Genomic DNA, 13064 nt, shown 5'->3' with positions numbered 1-13064 from the left:
AATCATGTGCTTCATTGATCTGCTGAGTCTGTTCTTTAATTTCTACTTCTTTGGTTGTTCATAAAACTGATTTTCTTCCTTTTCCTTCACTTCCCCAAACTGTGTGTGTGTATGTGTGCATGCATGTGCCTGTGTCCATGAATACATTGAAACTGCAGTGGAACAACATGAGCTAATGGAAAACTGTGATAAAATTAACTGATTTGACCATATTTAATTTCAATGACTTTAAAAAAAATGTTTTAACGTTCTTATAACATTTCATTTTTATGAGCATTTTCAGTACTAGGAAAGTCAGTAATGAAGTTCTGATATGTAATAATCAGTACTGTGTAATTTGTTGTAATGTCAATAACTATGGCTGTGATGAGTTTGAGTCACAGCATTCCTTCACAGCTAGTTTTCATTGGAGCCTTTCTACATTAGCTGAGAATTTGTCTGGTTTTGTTTTCTAGCCTGTGGACATGTGTTTGTACAGACCTAGTAGAAGCCACTACACCATACAGCTGTTACCAAAAACCTGCCACTTCATTGAAACAATTTGGTATCTGGGGGAGGTGACTGGAATTTTGCATTTGCAATGCTCTGCCCTGGTTTGGAGGGGAGGAAAAGAAACCCAGCAAAACAAACAAAGAAACAAACAACAAAATCTAACACACTATCCTCCCCCAAAAAAACCTCACCAAACCCAACCCCCAAAGGTTTGTAGGAATTCTAATTAATAAAACCCTGGCAAATTGTCTTCAAAGTACTTAGCACTATTAGATCTTAAAAAAAGAATTAGATATTTGTAAAAGATCAAACAGATACAAATACCTTAAGAAAAGAAGTCACTGATTTAAATTAAGTGAATGCTTTATACTAGTACAAAAATATTATAAAAAATTAAATACTCCCACTTTCTCAGGTGGCATTTTTATCTTTTAAGGCTTTGATGACATGTATAAACCACTCAAGTTTCAGCCTTGTGGGTTATATTGTCACCAGAAGCTCTGACTAATGATACAGTAAAGTCTTACAAATGACAGTTGGGTATAGTATGACTCTAAATTATCTTTTTAAACTTGTTTTATTATTGTCATATGCTAAAAAAAAACAAACCTACAGTGCCTACTGCACTTAGTGGGGAAGTGTTACCCTCAATTTGATTAGGGTGGCCATATTACAAATCCCAGATATGGAATCTAATACCCAGTGACAAAGCTGATAATCCTTGAGGTGTAAGAATCTTGAAGCTGGGGTAGGGAAAGACGTGCGAAACATGCCAGCAGCTCTACCCCACGCAAAATTAAAATGATTGTCATTTTTGCAGGGAACACCATGGGAATCAGAATTAGAGACATCCACCCCTCTTCAGCTTTCAAGCTGAAGAGATGGCTGCAGTTTCTGTGCAGAGTTTCAGCCTGCTAGAGCTGTATAAATAGATCTCTGGTGCCGTGCAGATCTGTGCGAGACCAATCGCTTCTTCCTTTCTGCATCACGAGGAGCTGCAGAGAGCAGCCCTCTGCAGCTACCTGTGTCATGCCAGTCAAACTGACCACTGGCTGGAACTTCTGAGGGTGGAAAGTCTTGCTCAGATGATGTTCTCCGCTCTGAAGGAGTAAGGAAGAGGTTTATGTAGATGTAGGCTGATCTTTTCAAACCTCATTTGGATTTTAAATAGGAAATGGCATTTGTGCTAGCTTTCTGAATGAGTTGCAGCCTTGGGTGAATCCCGTATTGTGTGAGTCAAGATAGTGTATCACATCAACAGAGAGGAAACTAGCTTTTTATTGTTGGAGAGTTTTAATTGTGCTGTGATAGAGACACGAAATTGGAAATAAATACAACAGCATGAATTTTATACTTACACTATAATTTCTTACTTTTCTGCCTTCTAGCTCACTGCAAATATTATTGCCAGTTTTGTGTAGGGAGGGGCTTTTAAGTCTGATAGGAGAGGTAGAAAGGAGGACCAAAGTAAAAGCTGACGGGTAGATTTCCCTAGGTTCTTAACCTAACCCTTCCTAACCCCAACCCTGTCAGTCCTGGTGGTCATAGGGCACATTCTGTTGAGCTGTCACAGTCGAAGAGAGTTGGATCCTACTCCTGCAAGCCAAAGGTGACACCCTGGATGTACAGTTCTGCATGTATGTGAAGGACTGAATCCTCACATAGAGGACCATAAAAGCACAAAAGAAAATTGGAGAGGAGAGAGAAGAAAGAATGACAGTGGGTTTTGACGTGGGATTGAGGTCCCTTAACTTCTTGGCACAGAAGTCCAACTCTGGGAAATGAATCTTAAAGTAGATTTGTTACACATCTAGGAAAGTGTGCAAGTGCTTCCCTCTCACCTTGCCTGCAGATGCAGACTGGAAAGACATGGCTCTGATCACTCTGGTGAATGTGTTTGTGCCAGTCCAAGCTTTGTTCTTCAGAGTGTGGGCTCTTTGATTGCCCAAGTTTTGGTTTGAGATCAGTAAAGGTTGGGTTGGTTGTGCTGAGTAGGGCTGTGCCTGCCTTGGTGCACTGCGGGAGCTTGCCGAGCTGTATAATTGCACGTTTGCTGTCATACCATGAATGACTGATGGCATAATTTGTATTTTCAAAATACATAAGCAGTTCATCCTAATCAGGTGGTATGGTAAATATTTCCAGGAGATAAAAACAAAGTATTAGGGCAGGGAACAGAGTTACAAACTTTCTTTAATGAGCTGCATATTGTTTGATCGTGTTTTTTTCATATACATGAGCTTCTACATGCCAAATTCTAGTAATCACTGGCAGCTGCTTCACAGTCCTGGAGAAATAATACTGTAAATACTGGAAACAGTAAAAATGAGTGGATGTGTCAGTTTGCCTTTCAGGCTCCTGTGACTAATAGGTGATTAGTACAAATAGCAGAAGGCCCTTTTATCTTTCATCTTGCTTCTGGAAATAAAAAGAAAGGGAAAGCTGTGGGACAGAGGGAAGAAATTCAGCTCCTCCAGACAGTTAACAGTGGTATTGCTGACTGGCTTGGATTACAGTTCTGGCTGAGTGGGTGTTTAACTTGTAAATCTGAGTAGTTCTGCTCACTTCCAGAGCCCCTAAAGTTAAGCATATAAATGCTTTGGGACCTGAAAGACCTTCCTTGGCTTATTCTGGAGAGTGTGCTTCAAAATCTTTTGATGTAGGAAAAACCCCAAATCATGTCTTTTCCCACTTCTGTGGCTCATAATGTCGATGGGAGGTGGAGGGATTCCATTTCTGTTTGTTTATGCATACCAATCTCCAGTGCTCCAAAAAGATGCAAAAAATGAGAATATCATGGTTTTGTGTGTTGATCAGCTGCTGTTATTTTTCAAAGGCACAGATTTTAAATAGCAGATGCTAATTTAAGTAACATTTTAACATATGTGGAAAGCACTCCTGAAAAAATACTGCAGTAAGAGTGAAGGATTTTTTTTTAATGAAACATTTTTCTCTAGTACAAATGTGTCAGTGCTTGGTGACAATTACACTCACTGGAACTTGGGAGAGCAGGGGCAGCATTTCATTCTTTCACAATGAAGAACAGTTTGTTTTTAAAAATAAAGAGAAGATCCCAGTAATAACCATGAAAAGGCCTAGGAAAGTAGTGCATTTACAGGTGGATGAAATATTTCTGTAGAGTTTAGATGTCTTTCTGAAAATACTACACAGCAAATTTCTGAGCTTGATGCAACTCACTTGTATGAAATGAAGGGTTGTTTCCCACTCTGGGGAAGAATCTAACTTCAAATTTTATGTCCTCTTATATGATTATCATAAGCCTAAAGGAGCATAATTGTCCTTGCTGACTTTCAAAATATCTTTAATTTTTTTTTGAGCCTTAAATTGATTAATCTAGTGTAGATTGCACTTAAATATATACCTATATGTTAAGGCATATGTATTTTAGCACAAAATAAGAGCCAGGGGACTAGTACAAGGAGGCGTGTTTGTGGTTTTTTAACTTATTTTAAGGCAATTATGTAATTATCATTCTTTTTTTTTTTTTTTAGTAATATACCAGCTACTGAAAGTGGGTTGTTGTCTGTTTCAGCCTATTTGAAAGAAAATTGCACAGTTGGTTTCCTTGCAAATGTCGATCATCCTGCAGAGACCGGCTGAAGAGTTACTTTCATTTTCTCCAGGACAGCGGTGACAGGAAAAGTTATGTGATGGTAGAGTTACTAGCTGTAGACACCAAAGAGAAACCCTAGGTCTAAAGTCAAGGAATTGTTGGAAAAGACAGTATAATGTTAAAATTGACACAGGCTGGTGCCAGAAAATGAAACTGATCAGTGCTGTCTTTGTCATGACAAATATATGCAGGTTGAAAGCACTTTTGTCCTAGGTATGAATAAATGCTGGAGAGACTGCACTGCAGCCCACATTAGTACATGTGCATATACATAAAGAGGTAAATATATCCAAAACAAATAAGGCTGTAAATAATTTTTCTGGTTCCAAATTCTGTTCACCAAAATTAATTAGACACATGTTGCCATATGCAACATTGTGAATGTTCCATAAACTTAGCTTTGTTTCTAACGATATCTGTCTTATATTATGAATAATGTAAAGGAAAATAGTTTGTTTTGATCCTCCAGGGGAAAAACCCTTTCATTATCTCACCTCTCCTCAAAAACCCCAGACATCTACTTGTCCTCTGTCATTTGAAGCAGATTTGACTCTGTTATTGGTACTTTTCCTGTCTTGCATAGGAACAAAATGTTGTCCTACTTTCTGTAATTGGAATTTGGTAAATCACAAATAAGTTAGAGTAGTAAACTGAATGTGTTAAAGAAATGGAACAGAGAACAGATTACAATTTAATTTCCCAGAAGATAGACCTAATATTATTCATAAACAGAATGTAGTTCACAGTAAGTACAAGTAAAGCTATGTTTCAAACCAGCCTAAGTAAAATAAACCTCCCTGGGCAAGACGATGCTTTATTTTGTTACTGATGACTGTTACAGAACTTGCACTGCAGTTCTGAGTTTTAACATCAGATCCATTGGTTTGCCTTTCTTGCCAGTTCAACATAATTTTTTTCAGGCCAAGATGAATATTTTAGTTTGTTTTCCTTCTGGAGTTACACTGTCTTTGTATCTCCCTGAGTCTCTGCAGTAAGGTTGGAGTCCACTGGCCAATTCCAGCTAAATTTAACAGGCAGCTTGAGCACTGAGCAGTTTTGTGGAACAAAGATTTGAGTATAGAACAATGACAGAAAAGGGTGACCTTTCTGGAGGAAAGGCTGGTGTGTCCTATCAGAAATGTGAGAGTGTGATGGGATGAGCCATTGCTCAGGGTAAGCTTTGCTCAGAGCATGCATCTTTCTTTGCATGGGGTCATGTGGAGGCAAAGCCACAGGAACCAGCCTTCATGGACTCCACTGTGTATGGGACTGCTCGGTCTTTTAATGACGGAGAATATCCCACATCCTTTTACTTTACCTGTGCTTTATTGGTAAATGTCAGATTGTAAATGTTCAGCTTACTCTAAACTAACAGCACCTTCACTCATTTCACATATTCTGTATGATTCAAATGGAGCCTGGGACAGATGGACAAGGTGATGTGACCAGGGCTCTGTGACAGATGGAACATGGTGCTGGTCTGTGCAGCTGAGCTGGGAGGTTAGAGCCCAGCCCACTTTCTCTGTCCTGTGCATAGAGTTACCAGGGAATGCAGTTTAAACACAGAGATCACTTATTAAAAGTCCCAAACTTTCTCAAACAGCTCTTGAAAACGCAGGACAAGGAGTTAGGCCCAAAGCTGTGCTGTTAAAAATTAACCATATTAGAAACCATGTCCCTGGCTGGTTTAATACATAGAAACAATTACCTTTGCAGGAAACTAACACAACTCCACATTGCTTTGGAGGGAAAAGGCCAAACAAGATGGTAGCAATTGTGACAGGGCCCAGCTTCCCATACTGACTCTGCCTTTTTCATTCATGAAAATGGACGGTGGTGGTGGAGTTGAGACTGTGGATTTTACACACACTTCCTCTGTGCTTGGGCTTCCTGCTTGCAGTGACCTCAGAGTTGTCTCCTGCATGGAAGGCGTGTGAAGGAAGAGAGAAACTTTCAAGAAGAATTTGAATACTAGGAGAGCATTTCACTTGGTCTCAGCCAGGTCCTCAGCATGGTGGTCAATGTCACTTTTGCTCACAAATTTGCGGCCAGGTCCAGAACAGTTTAACAAAAGTTGAACAGATTAATAAGTGAGGTTTAGTTGGTTTCCTGCACCTGAAACTCAAGAAAGTTTCTATCACAAGGTATTTCTTAGCAGCTTCCAGTGAAACTCTAGTGTGTCATGCTCTTGCTACTGCTAGGGACAAACAGCTGATGAGGAAGAGAAACAAGTCTGGGGGATTGTGTACAGGTGACTTTTAGCCACTGGCCTGAAAACCTCCACAGACTCAGCAGGTGCTTTTTAATGGGTGGCAAAAAGTAATGCTAGATATCATGTCATAGAATTCTTGGCTTTTCATGCTCTGAAAAAGGATGTGATGACTGTCTTATTAATTGAATTAGTTATGATAAGTGTCAAGATTTTGAGGGTCTATTTAATGACATTTTCAAAGAGAACAAAAGATCTACTGTGAGGACCAAAACCAGAGGACATTTGATATAAGCTCAGATGACAATATAGTAAAAAACACTGCTGCCTAAAATTTTCTGCTGGCAATTTTTACAACTAATGCCTGAATTTTTATTATTATGCCTAATATTTATTATCTTTCATGGGGTTTAATGGTAGTAGTATTATCTTTCATGGGGTTTAAAGGTAGTACTTTTTTTGGTCTTTTTATCCACTTTGGTTTACTTTTTCCCTTATCTAATAATTCTTTACTATTTTGCTGAAAGATGAAGAGAACACTTTCAGTTTGTTTTACTTTTCCCCTTCTGTAACTGTTTTCTTGCTACTTTCATGTAGGACAAAGAGAAGATAATTGAAAGACTAGAAGAGCTCATTGTAAAACTACAGAAATTAGGTTCATTATTGTAGCTGAAACTACTTTGATCTATTCTTTACATTGTTCACTTCAAGATGCTCTTGCTGCTTGTCAGTATTCCACTGTTGCAATATTAGAATGGAATATAATAATATCTTTTAATTTGGTGGCATGAAGAATGACAGCAGAATATTTGATTTTTATGATTATACCTATATTAAAAAGTAGTGTGGACCAACTGGAGAGAGTATCTGTGAAAACTGTGGTGGGATGCTGAGACTTGCACCAGGCATGTTTTCTGGTTGCTTTTGAGCTGTCTGGTGCTGCTGGCTGCTCACTCTGGGGAACATGATGCTTCTAGTTAATTCCTGGCAAGAGGGATTTGTTCATGTGCTGCAGGAACACCCCACAATAGAAGTGAAAGCCCAGGCAGGATGGATTACCTGGAGACTTGCTTTAAACACTGCATTCCTGATCTAGCAAAAGCAGATGGTAGCTTTGCCCTGTAGGGATGTAGTGGGATGAAGGCATGGAAAGAAAGACATATTTCAGTAATGTGATTGTGTATAGTTGTGCCAGTTAGTGAAACAGGTTTAATAATTTTTCTTTCTTTTTGTTCTCTCTTCCCTTTTCTTTGTAATTATTACTGAAAGGGGAAGGTTGATGTGAGTAGGCTTCTGAGAAGGAAGGCTGTTTTGAGAAGTTAAAAAGAAGAAATCTTCTACTGAAAGGATCGTATCTTCTTTAAGGAGCTTATACAATGCCAAGTGCACATTAGATGCTTAACCAGTAATGACTCATGTCTAGTGGCTGGTGTTTGACCTGCTGATGTGAGCATGTGGGGACAGTGCTTGTAACCTTCAGTCACAGAGGCTGCTCAGACAGACACTGCACTCAGCTGAGGCTCTCAGCCATCCAAAGACGCTGGCTGAGCATGCTTAATTTAAAGGTGTACAGCCTCTTTTTGGTGTGTGTCCTGAGGCAGGGAAGGGGATGTGTAATGTCATATTATTGCTAGCATGACTTGGAAAAATACATGACGTTATCTGAGACAGTAGGTGTGAGAGCCGGTCTGGCAGATGTGACAGTCCTGCTTTCTGGATCTGACAGCTGGCAGCCCAGGGAGCATACAGCCAGACCTGGTATTTGCTGAAATGCTCGTGTTATGGCTTGTGCTGAAGGAAAGGAAGAAGTAGAGGTGACAGAAGTAGGAGTACAGTGTTTCAAGTTTTTTTTTTTTTTTTTTTTTACAAATGACAAGTTTGGAAGTAGACTTACAGAAAAGCATTGTCTTTCTCAGTTTCCTGTCTCTTCTTGATTAAAGGACTAGGCTTGACTACAAAAAAACCAACCAATCTTTGTGGCCAACCAACTCACTGAATCCAGGCAGGTGACAACATTTCTTCCTCTGCGTGGAAGATCTTAGCTGCTGGCATAGTCCTGCTACTCTCAAAAAGTAAGACCAAACCACAGTGGTGCTGAGCTGGTTGTAGCTTAGTCAAATTTCTATTCTAAAAGCAGCTTATGGTAAGGCCTCCAAAGTTTCCTGCAATAAAGGTCATCACAGGTTTCTTTTGAAATGTCCTGAATGTCTCCTGTACTCTCTGTCACTGGAGATACATGATTGTATAAGGAATATTGATTGTTCAGATCTTTCTATATAGCAGCAAGGAACTAGATCCCAAAAAACAACCTCATATAGCTAGAAGGTAGGTGAGATGAGTAAGTAAAGCAGACTGCAATAGGAAAAAAATACGAGGCCCATCTGTTCCAAAACACATGGAATTTCTGTTGTTTTTCTAGAGCCCTTCTTTGAAGAAACTAGAATGTATCTGCTCATTGAATATCACACCATATTTCATTTTCTTAACATCTCTTTCTAGAATGTATGTGCTCTTCAGCAGAGGCACGCCTGCCTGCTGCTTTTTGTGGGCAACACGTTGAACTTTTACAGGGTTACTGTTCAGAGCAGCTTGGCCAGTGAAAGAGTGGGTGGAGGGTATTCAGCTCTGCATCCACTGGCATTCCTTGTTTTCAGAGGTCGTGAGCCAAGGAGGGCTGTGCCTCTGAGCACAGGCAGTCATATGGCAGGGTCGCTGCCAAGGGATGAAGCCACTGACTTGTGATGCAGTCTGTCTCTCTCAGACCTTCATGCTGGGATAAAGGAGGCACTTAGGGTGCCAGGGAGAGCCTGAGGTCAGCACCTGATGAGACTGGGGCTTTATGACTTGGAAAGACATGACACGCCTCAGGGTAAGTGGGGGAGAGCATGGCTCTGTGTCACCTTGTAATGATAAACAGGTGGCATCAAGGCATGGGGGCAGTGAGCGTGGGCTGGTAGTTCTAGTCCAAAAATCATGCAATAAAGTCACTTCGGCTGTTAAGAAAAGAGAGGAGTTCATGGTGTGTGTGTGCTTATGAGCAGAAGGCAAGAAAAGGAGTAAATGGCACGTAGGAACGTGTGCCTGAGCCTGCCAGACCCTTGGCAGAGGCAAGGGAGAGTAGCAGGTCCATTCCTGTGAGATCTGGGAGGAAGAGTTCCTGTCCCCATGGCGAGAGGTGTGCAGAGAGCCTGGTGCTGTGATTTCTTCATCCCTCACAGCTCATTCCAAAATGAGATCACATTTTAGCAATCCACTGTTCTCAACTGGCCTTGGCTCTGTCCTGTCACGTGCACTAGTACTACTTTTGCCCAGGCCCACCCCAGAACTGCTTGCCCTGGGGATGGCAAGGGAGGCTGGCAGTCTTGTCTGCCCCCCAGGCTTGGAGGTAGGTAAGCCTACACAAATCCAGAAATAAGAGAGTAGTCTTTCTCTGTAGCTTGTCTTAATTTCTCTCTTTACTTGAGTCTTTGTTTCCATTGCTGTGGTTTTTCGTCAGTTTTGATCACAGTCAAGTCATGCTAACATAGCGTACGTGCAGTTTACCTAGAATGGAAAATCATCTCAGTCCATTCAGCTCCAGCGGCCTTTTGAAAGAGGCCCCACTGTGAAATGAAGGAAGACTGGGGGAAAAGAGGCATTCTACTGCTGGTATTTTATCAGACTGCTATTCTCTTGGTAGTTTCTTACAGTCCCAAGCTGGCAAGCAAGGGGTGGTGCCTTTCTCAGCTCTCACTAAAAACCAAAATATTTCTGCCTTTTAGTGCAGAGCAGCACAGCACCTGTTGTGTTCCTATGGTTCTAAAGCCAGAAGGCAGAGAAATTGATCCTGTAACTTTTGTCCAATTTTGTTGCTTTTGAGGGAAGTGCTGTGTTTTGAGGAGATGTGTGCTGAACAACCATCATTTAATTCTTGGGGGTTACTAGTAGTGTGTGCTGCAGCTGAGATAGGCTGCTGGATAGTCCTGGCTCAGTTTGGCATCTTTGCAGCTGGCAGGGTTAATGCTGTGTGTATGGGAGGAGGAAGGAGGATTTGTACTTCAGACCTGCCTCTGCTGGGAGCTAGAGAAGCCAAGCACCGCCTCATTTATTGCACCGGCAAGAGTGAAGGAGCTGACAAGATATTCCTGTAATTTGTTTGAAGCTGCATTCATTTCTCCAGAAGGGGGAGAGTGGAGTAGTCGAATGCTGGGAGGAATTCCCAGTCTAATTCAGGATTGTCCTTTTTCCCTGACTCCACAGACGCTATGAAGGGGCTGTCAGATCTACTCACATGTTTTGCAAAGTCCAGGATTATCTAGTTATTGAGTCAGTCTTTGTAAAGTGTGACCCAACAATTCTGTTTTAAGAGTTCACTGTTGGTTTTGATGCTATTTTGGTTACTGAGAAAATATTATAAATGCATGGAGGTGCAAGCCATGTGCATCTCATGACTGCAGGAAGCGCATAGATGTATGGCAGGCATGGTGCTCCTTTCTGATGGGGAAATTTGAATTTGGCTCACAGATATTATATTGTAACAAAAAAAGGATGTCAGAATGAGTTTCAAGTATTTTTGCGACACTGAATTTTTAGTGTTTTATCCTCTGATATATAAATTGTTACTTCTGTTTTTTTTTGAAAACCAGACTATTTCCTCTGTTGCAGTTACATTTGCTTTCTTTTGACAAACCCTGATTTGTTGCTCCTGTTTCTGTAAGGATCAGATGGGTAATGGAAGCTGTACAGCAACTTCATGTATGCTACTCGAGATAGTAAAATGCAAGCCTACAATAGGCCTTTTTTCAGCAGCTGTAAAGCTGTTGTGTGAATACAGTGAATCCATTCAGTGTCCCCCACGCTTGCTGGGAGCACCCTGGAGAAGAGAGTTGTACTAGTGAAATGACTATCCAGCAAAATGGTTTCAGAGGGGCAGGCTGATTACTCCTTATTTTGGTTTGCAGGGTCTTTTTCTGGGTATGTGAAGTTTTAGCCTGAGTTAAGAGATCTGTAACTTTCTATGACTTTCTCCTTCTTTCCAGGTTGTCCACTAAATCAGCATGGGAGTTCTGTTCCTTACATCAGTCCTCTGAGGCGGGGGAATGCTCTTATTTTTGTTGTAGAGACAGGGGCAGGGGAAATTTTGGGTTAAGTGACAGTCTGCATTAGGAGCCAAACACTCATGCTGTAGTTGTACTATAGAAGCTCAAGTGTCATTCAGAGCTATTTCAGCCTTTCAGGAAGTGTCACATAGCATTTGCCCATAGGTCATGCAAAAAAGCGTGGAGGATAGCTGGGAATCTGTCCATCAAACAGTTTTATTTGACTCTTTAAACAGAGCATTAAAATGTAAGTATGTAAAGTGAGAAAGGGAGAATTTTATGCTGGTTTTGATCTTTGGCCACCTTGTATTTGAGTTCAGGAAAAAAATGAGAGGCAGAACCTAGTTGATTCGGCAGGGTGATGCTCTGTAAGATAATCCCTTTAACACTTTTTCTTAAATTAAGAAGGGTTTCTAGGTAGCATGAGTCATGGACAGACTGTCCTCATTTCACTTTGAACTTGCAGCCTTCTCTGGACATGTGTCACAGATTTGGAGGACTTTGTCTGCTTCCTGCAAGTGGTAGGCTTGGCTCCTGCAGCCTTGACTGGTGTAGAGTGAGAGCAGGCTCCTTGAAGGAAGAGGCAGCACCATGTCAGCGGGAATAAGCATGGTGGAGTAGGGGCCTAGCTTGAGTATTTTGTACAATAAGCAGCTTTGGGGAGTGGTGACATAGGCACAGCCTTTGTACAGGTGTCAAGGTCCCCCTTATTTGTATGTTGTGGTCTGCTTCAAGTTTTGGGTTGTTCTCCTCCAGGGTGTGTGGGGGAATGCACTGTGGTGTAGAAAGCTGTACTTTTTGAAGTTTTGACCACTTTTCCAAAAGTTGTCTTTTTTGAGGTATATAAAGCCACAGAAGGCTGTGAATATTGTCTTCATTTCTTAATTAAAAGCAAGGGGAAAATTATTCAGACCTGTCTGTTCTCGCCAAGGCAGAAAATCAAAGTATTCTGGCTTACGTGCACACAAGGTCAAATCCTCTCGTTGTCATGTTGTGTAAATTTGTTGGCTTCAGTGGGGGTAACCACAGGTGTAACCCTGGGAACAGTTTCTTTCAGCCTTTTTACAGAACAAAAATGAATGTGGTTGTTGGTCCTAAAAATTGTTCATAGAGAAATAGCTGGGATGTTTGTAATCCAGAGAGGCCATGCAAATGCAAGACCACGCTCTCAGAGGGAACGTGAACTCTGCACTGGCTGGCAGTGTTTTCCTGCTGACAGAGCCTGGTTTGGAGTCTTACGTACTCAGCTGGCCCTTGGCCAAGCCTTCCTGCAGGTACAGGAGAGGGAGGAGGGTGAAACAGGGGGCGGTGAGAAACTGTTCTCGGTAGCAGCACTCGCTGAAAAGTCAAAAGCCTTCAGACCTTTTTTGGTGATGGTAGAAAATGTCAAAATTGATTGTATTAGAGACCTGCCACTTACACTGAACTCATCTACTTTGTCGCTCCTCCTCCCTTCCTTCCTCCCTCGACAGCTGGGCTGGGTTTTGTAGTGCTAATGCTGCATTGCTTCTCCAGCACAGCTACTACTTCCCCCACGCTGCTACTACAGAAATACTACAGGAACTCAGTGAAGACTGAGGGAGAGGGCTGTATATGTTCTATTAGTGATAGTAACAGTGATTGCAGGAATAAAACTGGGTAGCAGTTTAAT

The 13064-nt window shown here is 41.3% G+C and overlaps 1 protein-coding gene across 2 annotated transcripts in view; it reads left to right on the top strand.

Annotated features, from left to right (window-relative positions):
• The window catches only part of ATXN1 (ataxin 1), a 216097-nt gene that overhangs the window by 47203 nt on the left and 155830 nt on the right, over nt 1-13064 (top strand). The window lies entirely within an intron of this gene.

This window comes from Ammospiza caudacuta, chromosome 1, assembly GCF_027887145.1.
Source record: "Ammospiza caudacuta isolate bAmmCau1 chromosome 1, bAmmCau1.pri, whole genome shotgun sequence".
NCBI lineage: Eukaryota > Metazoa > Chordata > Aves > Passeriformes > Passerellidae > Ammospiza > Ammospiza caudacuta.
The sequence above is the reverse complement of the archived record's forward strand: the minus strand, read 5'-3'. Positions and strand labels throughout refer to the sequence as shown.